A 13,081-nucleotide genomic window follows, 5' to 3' on the forward strand; every position below is an offset into this window, starting at 1 on the left:
ATCTCCCCGAATCAACATGAATTATACCTTCTTGTCGTATAATCTTTGTCGTAGTCGAAGTCTCGATGTCGAATCTGTCAATATCAAATCTGAAATGACAATGTATAGATATAATCTATCAAGACACAACTCAAAGCAAGTCTTGTACAACTCATTATTCAATCTCAATACAATTCGACGGAATAACAGCGTGATTTCTCAATACCGATCAACTCAAATCGCAACATATATCAACAAGTCAAATCCTCAACTCAGAACCATCATAATCTATATATCAAGATCTCCAAATCTGCATCATTTCCACCCAATACATGCTGAAAAACTCATAACAATCACATACGGTATCACTTTCTCGATTCGTTTACGTTTCTACGATGTCAATGATCTCGAGAAAACATAATTACAAGCATATCAGAAATTCCCCAATATGTAAACTCCCAAACATGCTGAAACGAAAAGATACTGACATCCTCTTGAAGCTAGTACTGAGAGGAGCAAGAATCTACACTTGGATTGAAAATCGGATGGCCGGATCATGTACAATCCCAAATCCAAGGTGAAATGAAGCTTTAGCTATGGAGGTTTCTCTCTCAATTTCTGGCTGCAAATCTCGAAGGACTGAGACTAAGTACACATTATATATGCATGGCTAGGACACATGTTTTATTTTTCACTCAACACGTTCCACCGCGGGTGCGGTAGCTTTTCACCGCGGGTGCGTTCAGCTCACGGTATCCCCATCTAAAAATTCAGAAACAGCGACCGCGGGTGCGGTATGTCTTGGACCGCGGGTGCGGTGACCCTACTGTAATTCTTCACGTTTCATGAGTTACAACCGCGGGTGCGGTATGTCTTGGACCGCGGGATCCGTCTCTCTTGTATTCAAAACTCTACTTTCTACCCTTACACCGCGGGTGCGGTAGAAACTGGGGCGTGGGGGCGGTGTCCTTTAATGCAAACTTCATAATCTCATCTTATTAACCTACAATTCTTGGGCATTACATTTCTCCCCCTCTTAGATATGAGTTCGTCCTCGAACTCGCAGGTAATCAAGTAACGGTATATAAAAGAAGCAATATGATCAAAAGCTGAATAAAAACTCACATCATGAAAATACCTCGGGATATCTCTGTCTTATCTCTGATTCTGTCTCCCAAGTCGCTTCTTCAGTACCATGACGACTCCACTGAACTTTCACTAATGGAATAGTCTTCGTTCTGAGCTGTTTCTCTTTCCGATCAAGAATCTGAATCGGCTGCTCAACGTAACTCAACGTCTGATCTAACTTGGCTTCTTCAGGCTGAATGACATGAGAGCTATCTGGCATATATCTACGCAACATCGATACATGGAAGACGTCATGTATCCCAGATAGAGAAGGAGGAAGAGCAAGTCTATACGCACGATCGCCAATCTTTTCAAGAATCTCGTACGGACCGACGTATCGAGGAGACAATTTCCCACATTTGCCAAATCTGACAACGCCTCTGAAAGGAGAAATCTTCAAGAATACTCTGTCTCCCTGCTCAAACACTAACGGTCTACGTCTGATGTTCGCGTACTTTTCCTGTCTATCTTGTGCCGTCTTTACTTTCTCAGTCATCTCACGAATCATCTTTACTTTCTCAGTCATCTCACGAATCATATCAGGCCCAAGTTCTGGTACCTCTGAGATGTCATCCCAGTACAACGGAGATCTGCACTTCTTTCCGTATAAAGCTTCGAACGGTGCCATCTCAATGCTAGTCTGGTAGCTGTTGTTGTACGAGAATTCACAAAGAGCTAGTGAATCTTGCCAACTAGTACCAAAATCTAGTACTACAGCTCTCAGCATATCTTCTAAAGTCTGGATAGTCCGCTCTGACTGTCCGTCTGTCTGGGGATGGTAAGCAGTACTCAAGTGTAAAGTCGTACCTAGAGCCTGCTGTAGACTGTGCCAAAATTGTGAAGTGAATCGTGGATCACGATCTGATACGATCGACTTCGGCACACCATGTAATCTGACAACCTCTCTGACATATATATCTGCCATCTGATCATGTCGGTACGTCATCTTGTAAGGAATGAAGCATGCTGATTTGGTCAATCTGTCTATCACAACCCAAATCGCATCACAACCCCGAGATGATCGTGGTAACTTCGTAATGAAATCCATGGAAATGTGATCCCATTTCCATTCAGGAATAGCTAAACTCTGAAGTAACCCTCCGGGCTTCTTTCTCTCGGCCTTCACCTGTTGGCAATTCAAGCACTTAGACACAAACTCTGCAATATCTGTCTTCATCTGTTTCCACCAGAATTGTGTCTTCAGATCATTGTACATCTTCCTGCCACCAGGATGAATAATGAACCGACTACAGTGCGCTTCTGACAGTATCTGTTGTTTCAACTCTGAAACCTCTGGCACTACAAGACGGTTATTCACATACAACGCCTGATCACGTACCTGATACTCAGAAATATGTCCTGATCTGGCCATATCAATCGACTTCTGAACACTCTGATCGGTTCTTTGTGCCTCTTTGATGCGAACAATCAAATCTGGTTCACACTGAATAGTGGCAAGTCGCAACGGTCTACTATCTGTATCAAATGCTAATCCAAAAAAGCAACAATCTTCTATCATATTCGAAACACCTATCGTTGACAAGGATAAGGAACATACCTTTCGACTCAAAGCATCTGCTGCTGCATTCGATTTCCCTGGATAGTATTTGATTTCACAGTCGAAATCCTTCAATAAATCGAGCCATCTACGCTGTCTCATGTTCAACTCTGACTGAGAAAATAGAGACTTCAGGCTTTTGTGATCAGAGTAGATCTCAAATTTCTCACCATAGAGATAGTGTCGCCATATCTTCAGTGCAAATACGATAGCCGCCAATTCAAGATCATGAATTGGGTATCGAGTCTCGTGTGGCTTCAACTGTCTCGAAGCATAGGCAATAACATGCTGTCGCTGCATAAGAACACATCCTAACCCTCTGTGAGATGCATCACAATATACAGCGAAATCACCTGTACCTGAAGGTATCGTCAGGACTGGAGCACTAGTAAATCTCTACTTCAACTCTACGAAGCTCGACTCACATGCTTCTGACCAGATAAAAGGTGCATTCTTCTGAGTCAATTGAGTGATTGGCTTCGCAATACTGGAGAAATCTTTAATAAATCGTCGATAGTACCCTGTTAGACCCATGAAACTGCGTATCTCTGGCACAGAAGTTGGTCTAAGCCAACTAATCACTGCCTTGACTTTGCTCGGATCAACAGAAATACCGTCTCCAGATATGATATGACCCAAGAAGACAACCTGTCTTAGCCAAAACTCACACTTTGACAGTTTAGCATACAGTTGCTCATTTCTTAACGTCTTCAATACAATTCTCAAATGCTCAGCATGATCAGTCTCATTTCCCGAGTAAACCAAAATATCATCTATAAAAACAATCACAAACTCATCCAGATACCTCTGAAAGACACGGTTCATCAGACTCATAAACACCGCTGGCGCATTCGTTAAACCAAAAGGCATGACAATAAACTCGAAATGTCCATACCTGGTTCGGCATGCAGTCTTCGGTATATCTGAATCTTTGACTCGCAGCTGATGATATCCAGATCGCAAGTCGATCTTGGAATAGACAGAGGATCCCTGCAACCGATCAAACAAATCGTCGATACGAGGCAATGGGTACTTGTTCTTTACTGTTGCCTTGTTCAGTTGCCGGTAATCGATACACAATCTCATCGAACCGTCTTTCTTTCGCACGAATAGTACTGGTGCGCCCCAAGGAGATACACTCGGTCTGATATATCCCTTGGCTAGCAAATCTTCAAGCTGTTCTTTCAATTCTTTCAACTCTATCGGTGTCATTCTATAAGGAGCTCGAGAAATAGGAACCGTACCTGGTACTAGCTCGATGCTAAAATCTACCTCTCTGACTGGAGGCAATCCCGGAATCTCGTCGGGAAACACATCTGCAAACTCGCGAACCACTGGCAGATCTACCAATGCTGGGCTCGATTTCAGTAAATCTACTGAATAGACCAGGAACCCTTCTGCTCCTTTTTGGAGTAATCGAGTCATACACAATACTGAAATCAAAGGAATTCTAGCTCTAGACCTTTTGCCGTAGAACTTCCACTCTTCAGCCATCTCTGGTCTGAATCTAACAATCTTGTGGAAACAGTCTACTGTCGCTCTGTACTTGGTTAGCATGTCGATACCAATAATGCAATCAAAATCAGATAACCCAAATACAATATAGTCTAAATCTATCTCATGCCCATCATAATGTAGTAAACATGATCTAACAGATGTACTGATATCAACCCTGTCCCCAAAGGAGAAGAGATAGACACTACAGTAGACAACGACTCAATAGGCAATGCATATGTCAATGCAAAACGCTCAGATAAGAATGTATGTGATGCACCTGTGTCTATCAGAACCTAAGCAGGATAACCGCAAAGCGAACAATTACCTGCTATCACGTCATCAGGGGCATCCTGAGCCTGCTCTTCTATCAGCACAAACACTCGAGACTGCTGTCTAGGAGGTTGGCTCACTGTCTGGCCACTTCGAGCTCTGGGCTGTGTAGATGCAGGGGCTGGCTGGAATGAATGAACAGATGAAGCTTGCCTCTCAGGCTGAGCTACAGAGCCTGATGCTCCTTCACTCTGAGTCTGTTGTGCACCTCTCTGTGGACAGACCCTGGCGAAGTGGCCCTGCTGTCTGCAAATGTTGCAGCGACCCATCACGCCCTGACACTGCTCGGTGGCATGTCTACCTCCACAGGAACTACAGTAAACCCCTGTATACTCTGATTTCTGGCCCGACCCTGTCTGTCTCGGCCCACTGGAGCTCGACGAACTGCTCCCTGATGTCTTGAACTGCTTCCCCTTCACTTTCAAACTGTCTTTCCTCCCGCTGCTGCTAACACCACTCTCGAATCTGGGAGGTGGTTGCTGATACTGACCCGAGGGCTGAGGTGGTCTAGGAGTCTGAGTGGTATAAGAAGTGCTTCGTTGCCTAAGCAACCCGGCTTCTGCTCCCTTCGCCCTATTCAAGGCATCAGAAAAATTGTAGGGTCGTCCCGTGTTCACCAAGGTGAATATCTCCGGATTCAGGCCATTGATAAACTGATCCGCAACGGCCTCGTCATTCCCAGCAATGTGGGGAGCAAATCGGAGCAAGTTGGAGAACTTAGCGACATATTCTTCGATGTTCAGCTGTCCCTGTCTCAGGTTGGCAAATTCAGCAACTTTGTCCTTTCGGTAGGAGACGGGAAAGAATCGCTGATAGAACTCTGTCTTGAACACCTTCCAAGTGACCTCTGTACCACGATGCTCCAAGGCTCTCTTCGTGGTAATCCACCAGTTCTTGGCAACCTCTTGCAATTGGTGCCCAATCACCTTCACTCGCCGCTCATCAGTATAATCAAGGGACTCAAATAACATCTCAACGTCATCTAACCAGCTTTCACACTCAACTGAATTTTCCGTACCCTTCAATGTCGGCGGTCGGAACGACTGAAACCGTTTCAGCAGAGTCTCCATCGGGGTTGCAATAACATCCATAGGGTCATTCGAAGTACTGCCCTGTTCTAGTGCCCGACCTGCTACTGGTTGCAGTACTCGTCGAGGAGGCATAATCTGATTATCACACAGATTAGTACACAATCAATATAGTCTGTCTCAGTCCTCCTCTGATCATATACCTCTGATTCAGAATCGGTTCTGATTCAGTCTTTGCAATTACATGCTGTAATCAACTCAGATAACAAGACAACGTGTAATAGAGAAAGCAATAAATCATGTTAACACACAAAAGCAAGGAAGAAGGCTCATCTACCCCGCTCAATCTCTTCTATTTCAATCTAAAGGATCTATCGCTCTGATACCACCTGTTGTGGGGACCCGGGCTCTAACTCAATTATCTTTGGGATTAAATGGATCTTTGCTATAAAATGTGGGTCAAAATTTTGCTTTTAACATACTACCCATACATAAGATTTATTGCATTTCATTAAAAGCAAATACATGTCTTGTTTCATCTATACAATCAAACTAGTGTTTAAAAGTATTAATACATGTCTAATACAACAACTAGTTCTTCTGCTACGCCCGTGATCACCACGATATCAACTCTCAATCATCCTCGTCTCGACCCTGATCCTGTCCCACCTGCTGTTATGCACACATACAGACACAACAACAGCCAGATACTCCGGTGAGAACAAATCCCAGTATAAAACATGTATACATGCATGTCATGCAACTAAATACAAAATCATAACACATAAATCAGTAGTTATGACACATTAGTGAATACAGATAAAATTCTTCGACTCTTATTCTTTAACTCGACTCATATATAAGTCTAGGGATCCCGGTGTGAATAAGACGTAACAAGTCTCCCACCTACTCTCCCAATCGGGGTGGCGGTACGTCTTATTCCTAGACTTCGGTCCTGTCTGTATCGAGTGTCTACAATCGGAGGAAATCTGCTCCTATGCGTCGATATCACCGAACGTCTAGCTTGGCAAGTCTGCCAATGACTCTCCTATCTTAAATGCTTGAATATAAATCTATAAACAAAGCATCAACATATAAAAAGATAACAATCTAGTATGTGATTTTGGGAAACTCAAATCAGATCTAATTCGAGTTATATCTCCCCGAATCAACATGAATTATACCTTCTTGTCGTATAATCTTTGTCGTAGTCGAAGTCTCGATGTCGAATCTGTCAATATCAAATCTGAAATGACAATGTATAGATATAATTTATCAAGACACAACTCAAAGCAAGTCTTGTACAACTCCTTATTCAATCTCAATACAATTCGACGGCATAACAGCGTGATTTCTCAATACCGATCAACTCAAATCGCAACATATATCAACAAGTCAAATCCTCATCTCACAACCATCATAATCTATATATCAAGATCTCCAAATCTGCATCAGTTCCACCCAATACATGCTGAAAAACTCATAACAATCACATACGGTATCACTTTCTCGATTCGTTTACGTTTCTACGATGTCAATGATCTCGAGAAAACATAATTACAAGCATATCAGAATTTCCCCGATAAGTAAACTCCCAAACATGCTGAAACGAAAAGATACTTACATCCTCTGGAAGCTAGTAATGAGAGGAGCAAGAATCTACACTTGGATTGAAAATCGGATGGCCGGATCATGTACAATCACAAATCCAAGGTGAAATGAAGCTTTAGCTATGGAGGTTTCTCTCTCAATTTCTGGCTGCAAATCTCGAAGGAATGAGACTAAGTACACATTATATATGCATGGCTAGGACACATGTTTTATTTTTCACTCAACACGTCGCACCGCGGGTGCGGTAGCTTTTCACCGCGGGTACGTTCAGCTCACGGCATCCCCATCTAAAAATTCAGAAACAGCGACCGCGGGTGCGGTATGTCTTGGACCGCGGGTGCGGTGACCCTACTGTAATTCTTCACGTTTCATGAGTTACAACCGCGGGTGATGTATGTCTTGGACCGCGGGAGCGGTCTCTCTTGTATTCAAAACTCTACTTTCTGCCCTTACACCGCGGGTGCGGTAGAAACTGGGGCGCGGGGGCGGTGTCCTTTCATGCAAACTTCCTAATCTCATCTTATTAACCTACAATTCTTGGGCATTACATAGAGTCTCAATGTTTTCCCGGGTTATAAGGACTAATGGTGTACAACCATAAATTAGGATGTTTCCAATTGGAAAGTCCTAAATTGATGGTTGTTCAGTGCACTCTACCAGGAGCACCTATCTGCATGCTCGGACATCACAATGTCCCCTACCAATGATGTGGGGACCCGGAAGCTAATTCATATCTTAATCATCTTTGGGAATAATCTGATCAATTACATAAGCTGGGTCTAAATTTTTTTTTTATAAAAATGCGGAACATATCATAATCAATCTGACATAATCATTAAAGTCAAAAGTACAAGTCTTGTATAAAATTCATTTACATCAAACTAGGGTTCATCCACTACATCTCAAGGGGTCGAAACCAAATCTACTTCTGGGCCCGGATCTCCACTCTAATCTTGATCTATCATCCTTTTCTCGACCCTGATCATGTCCCACCTGTTGTCATGCACACATATAGACATAACAACAGCCGGATAACTCTGGTGAGAATATAATTCTCAGTATAAACAACGTATACATCCATTTCATATAAAAGTATATAAGAAAGCATAAACACTTATCAAATAACATTTAACACAATCTGTGAAACATAAATCTAGATAAACTGTAACTCAAACTCAATAACTCTAAATCTCTGACTTGACTCTAATCTAGTCTAGGGATCCCGATTCTCGGACGTTGGCACGTTATATCAAATCTCTACAATAGGAGTCGATCTACTCCTAAGCACAACAATATAACTAAACATCGACTATCTGCAATAGAAGTCGATCTACTCCTAAGCATATCGATGTATACCAAACATCCAGTGTCTTGGCCTATCTGCCACAGACTTGGCGCATCTGCCAATAACTCTAGCTCGATATCTATCTTCTATTCTATGTTTTTCTATAAATCAATAGAATAAGCATATTAATTCAAGTAATACAAAGATATTAAAACAATAACAAACAAGTATGTGATTTTGGGAAACTCAAGTCAAATCTAACTCGAGTCGTATCTCCCAGTTCAACAATGATTTATACCTTTCTTTCGTTGGGGTTTGGCTCTGTTCTGTCGTTGAATCGTCAATATCAATCTGAAATGACATATTAGACGAATACAATATCAACATATACCCCAATCAATACCAGATATACTCAGAACTCGATCTAAGTCTGTTTTAACGGCATAACATCACAATCTCTATACACCGGCGATATAAATAACAGACGTCCAATCTCAACAACTCATAATCACTCAATAACACAATTTAATACCCAATCTGTATAATCTCAATCAAATCAAATCTGAAAAAGCATAACAATTTAATACGGTATTCGTTCTTCAATTCGGTTTCGGTTATACGATGTATAATATCTCAAGAACACCATATATTAAACATATCTGATTCCTTCAATATAATATTTTAAAACCATATCAAAACATAAGAAAACTTACGTCCTTGTGAAGTCTTTGTCGAGAGGATCACGGTACTAAGCTCGGATCGAAAATCAGACGGGCGAATCTTGCGCAAATCAAATTCTAATATCAAGAACTTGACTTTTCTCCAGGGACTTCTCGTTTCCTTCTCTCCAAAATCTGAAGGAAATGAATGCTTGTTATATATATATCATGCATGTCCAAGCCATGTGAATTCATCTTTAAGCAGCACGGTGCGACCATCATCGGCGCATATGCACGAGACCCACTGTCTCGGCGCATCAGAATTCTTCTGCTCGCACATATGCGCGCCTTGACCCCACGCATATGCGCAAGACCTATTGTCTCGGCATACTGCAGCTCGCACATATGCGCGCCTCGTCTCCGCGCATATGCGCGAGACCTTCTGGTCTCAAACTTCTACTTGCACATGCTCGCGCATATGCGCGTCCTGTCTCGTGCATATGCGCGAGGTCTTCTGCCTCTGCACTTGGTACTCGCGCATAAGCGCGCATCTCTGCCGCGCATGTGCGCGATACCTATTGGATTCCAAATCATGCTTTGTCAAACCTTGTCTCAGAGTGAACATTCTATAATTACATCAATTCTTAATCTCTAACACAATAAAAATCTCGGGCATTACATTTCTCCCCCCCTAAGATACGATTTCGTCCCCGAAATCCCAGGCAGTCAGATCATATCAAATAAAAAATGTATAACAGAAGCTAAATAGGAAACTCACATCAATGGAATAACTCTAGGAATTTTTGTCTCATGTCTGATTCAGTCTCCCAGGTAGCTTTTTCAAGGTCATGACGACTCCACTGAACTTTCACCAGCGTAATAGTCTTCGTTCTGAGTTGCTTTTCTTTACGATCAAGAATCTGGATCGGTTTCTCAAAATATCTCAAAGTTTCATCTAGTTCGGCCTCGTCTGGCTGAAGAATATGAGATGCATTAGGAAGATATTTCCTCAATAAAGATACATGAAAGACATCATGTATGCCAGATAATGACGGAGGTAGGGCAAGTCGATAGGCACGATCTCCTATTTTTTCGAGAATCTCATACGGCCCAATATAACGCAGAGACAACTTTCCTTTCTTGTCAAATCTGACCACACCTCTGAAAAGAGAAATCTTTGGAAATACTCTGTCTCCTGCTTCAAATACCAACGGTCTTCGGCGAACATTGGTATATTTGGCCTGTCTGTCTTGAGCTGTTCCCATTCTCTATCAAATCAGCTTCACCTTCTCGGTCATATCTCTAATCATAAAAGGTCCAATCTCATGTGCCTCAGTAATATCATCCCAATACAGAGGGGATCTGCACTTCTTCCCGTACAACGCTTCAAACGGAGCCATCTCAATACTTGTCTGATAGCTATTGTTGTACGAAAATTCACAAAGTGGCAAAGATTCTTGCCTACTAGTGCCAAAATCTAGCACTACAGCTCTAAGCATATCCTCCAATGTCTGGATAGTCCGCTCTGACTGGCCGTCTGTCTGAGGATGATATACGGTACTCAAAAGTAACTTCGTACCTAGAGCTTGCTGCAAATTGTGCCAAAAGTGCGAAGTAAACCGAGGATCACGGTCTGATACAATCGACTTCGGCACTCCGTGCAATCTGAACACTTCTCTGACATAATTGCCTTCTGGTCATGTCTGTACGTCATCTTGTACGGAATAAAACATGTTGATTTGGTCAATCTGTCAATCACGACCCAAATCGCATCACAACCTCTGGAGGAACGTGGTAGCTTTGTCACAAAATCCATGGAAATGTGATCCCATTTCCATTCAGGAATAGAAAATCTCTGCAACAGACCTCCTGGTTTCTTTCTTTCCGCTTTTACCTGTTGGAAATTCAGACATTTGGATACAAACTCTGTAATATCTACTTTCATTTGTTTCCACCAAAACTGTCTTTTCAAATCATTATACATTTTTCTGCCACCAGGATGAATACTGAATCGACTACTATGCACTTCTGACAATATCTGTTGTTTCAATTCTGGAACATCTTGCACAACAAGACGATTATTCACATATAAGACACTGTCACGAACCTGATACTCGGATTGATGCCCCGCTCTGACCATCAAAATCGAGTTCTGAACATTCTGATCAACTTTCTGAGCTTCTTTAATTCTAAAAATCAGCTGTGGTTCGACTTGAATAGCATAGAGTCTCAACGGTTTACAATCTGTTTCAAATACTAATCCAGACAAACAGCAATCTTCAATCAAATGTGAAACACCAATCGTCGATAAGGATGAAGAACATACCTTACGACTTAGTGCATCAGCTGCTGCATTTGACTTTCCCGGATAGTACTTGATTTCACAATCAAAATCTTTCAGTAAATCAAGTCATCGTCTTTGTCTCATATTCAGTTCTGACTGTGGAAATAGAGACTTCAGACTCTTGTGATCAGAATAAATCTCAAATTCCGCACCGTATAGGTAGTGTCGCCAGATCTTCAAAGCAAATACAATGGCTGCCAATTCAAGATCATGAATCGGGTAGCGAGTCTCATGTGGCTTCAACTGTCTCGAGGCATAAGCAATGGCATGGCCTCACTGCATCAAAACACAACCCAATCCTCGGTGGGAAGCGTCACAATAAACAATAAAATCACCAGTACCTGACGGAATAGTCAACACCGGAGCACTGATCAATCTTTTCTTCAACTCTAAGAAACTGGATTCACACTCCTCTGACAAAACAAATGGTGCAATCTTCTGAGTCAGCTGAGTAATCGGCTTAGCAATACTGGAGAAATCTTTAATGAATCGTCGATAATATCCTGCTAATCCCATAAAACTGCGTATCTCTGGCACAGATTTCGGTCTCGGACAACTAATCACGGCCTCAACTTTGCTAGGATCGACATAAATCCCATCTCCAGATATAATGTGTCCCAAAAACACAACATGTCTCGGCCAAAATTCACATTTCGACAATTTGGCATATAGTTTCTCAGCCCTCAGAGTTCTCAATACAATTCTCAAATGTTCAGCATGATCATTCAAATTCTTTGAATATATCAGAATATCATCAATGAAAATAATCACAAAATCATCAAGATACTTTTGAAACACACGGTTCATCAGACCCATAAATACAACTGGAGCATTTGTTAAACAAAACGGCATGACTATAAACTCATAATTGTCATACCTTGTTCTGAAAACTGTCTTCGAGATACCAGAATCTCTGCCTCTCAGCTGATGATATCCAGATCTCAAATCGAACTTGGAGTACACAGAAGAACCCTGCAACTGATCAAATAAATCATCAATTCGAGGCAAAGGGTATTTGTACTTTACCGTAGCCTTGTTCAGTTGCCGATAATCAATGCAGAGTCTCATTGAACCGTCCTTCTTTCGGACAAACAGTACTGGAGCACCCCAAGGAGAAACACTCGGTCTGATGTAACCCTTGACCAATAAATCTTCTAACTGCTCTTTCAATTCTATTGGTGCCATTCTGTATGGAGTTTTTGAGATAGGAACAGTACCTGACATCAAGTCAATGCTGAAATCTATCTCCCGGAATGGAGGCTAACCCGGAATCTCATCTGGGAAGACATCAGCAAACTCACATACCACTGACAGGTCTGCTAAGTAGGGCTCGATTTCACTACATCTACTGAATACCCAAGGAATCCATCTGCTCCTTTCTGTAATAATCGAGTCATAGATAACACAGATATCAAAGGAATTCTAACTCTAGAACCCTTACCGTAGAATTTCCACTCATCAGCCATGTCTGTTCTGAATCTCACCATCTTCTGGAAACAATCTACGGCGGCTCTGTACTTGGTCAGCATATCGATACCAATAATGCAGTCAAAATCAGACAACCCAAGTACAATACAATCTAAATCAATCTCATTCCCATTATACCGCAGTATACAATGTTTCACAGCATTCACTGATATAAGACCTCTCCCCAACGGTGAA

The sequence above is a fragment of the Primulina huaijiensis genome, chromosome 7, assembly GCF_012295235.1.
Source record: "Primulina huaijiensis isolate GDHJ02 chromosome 7, ASM1229523v2, whole genome shotgun sequence".
Classification (NCBI taxonomy): Eukaryota; Viridiplantae; Streptophyta; class Magnoliopsida; order Lamiales; family Gesneriaceae; genus Primulina; species Primulina huaijiensis.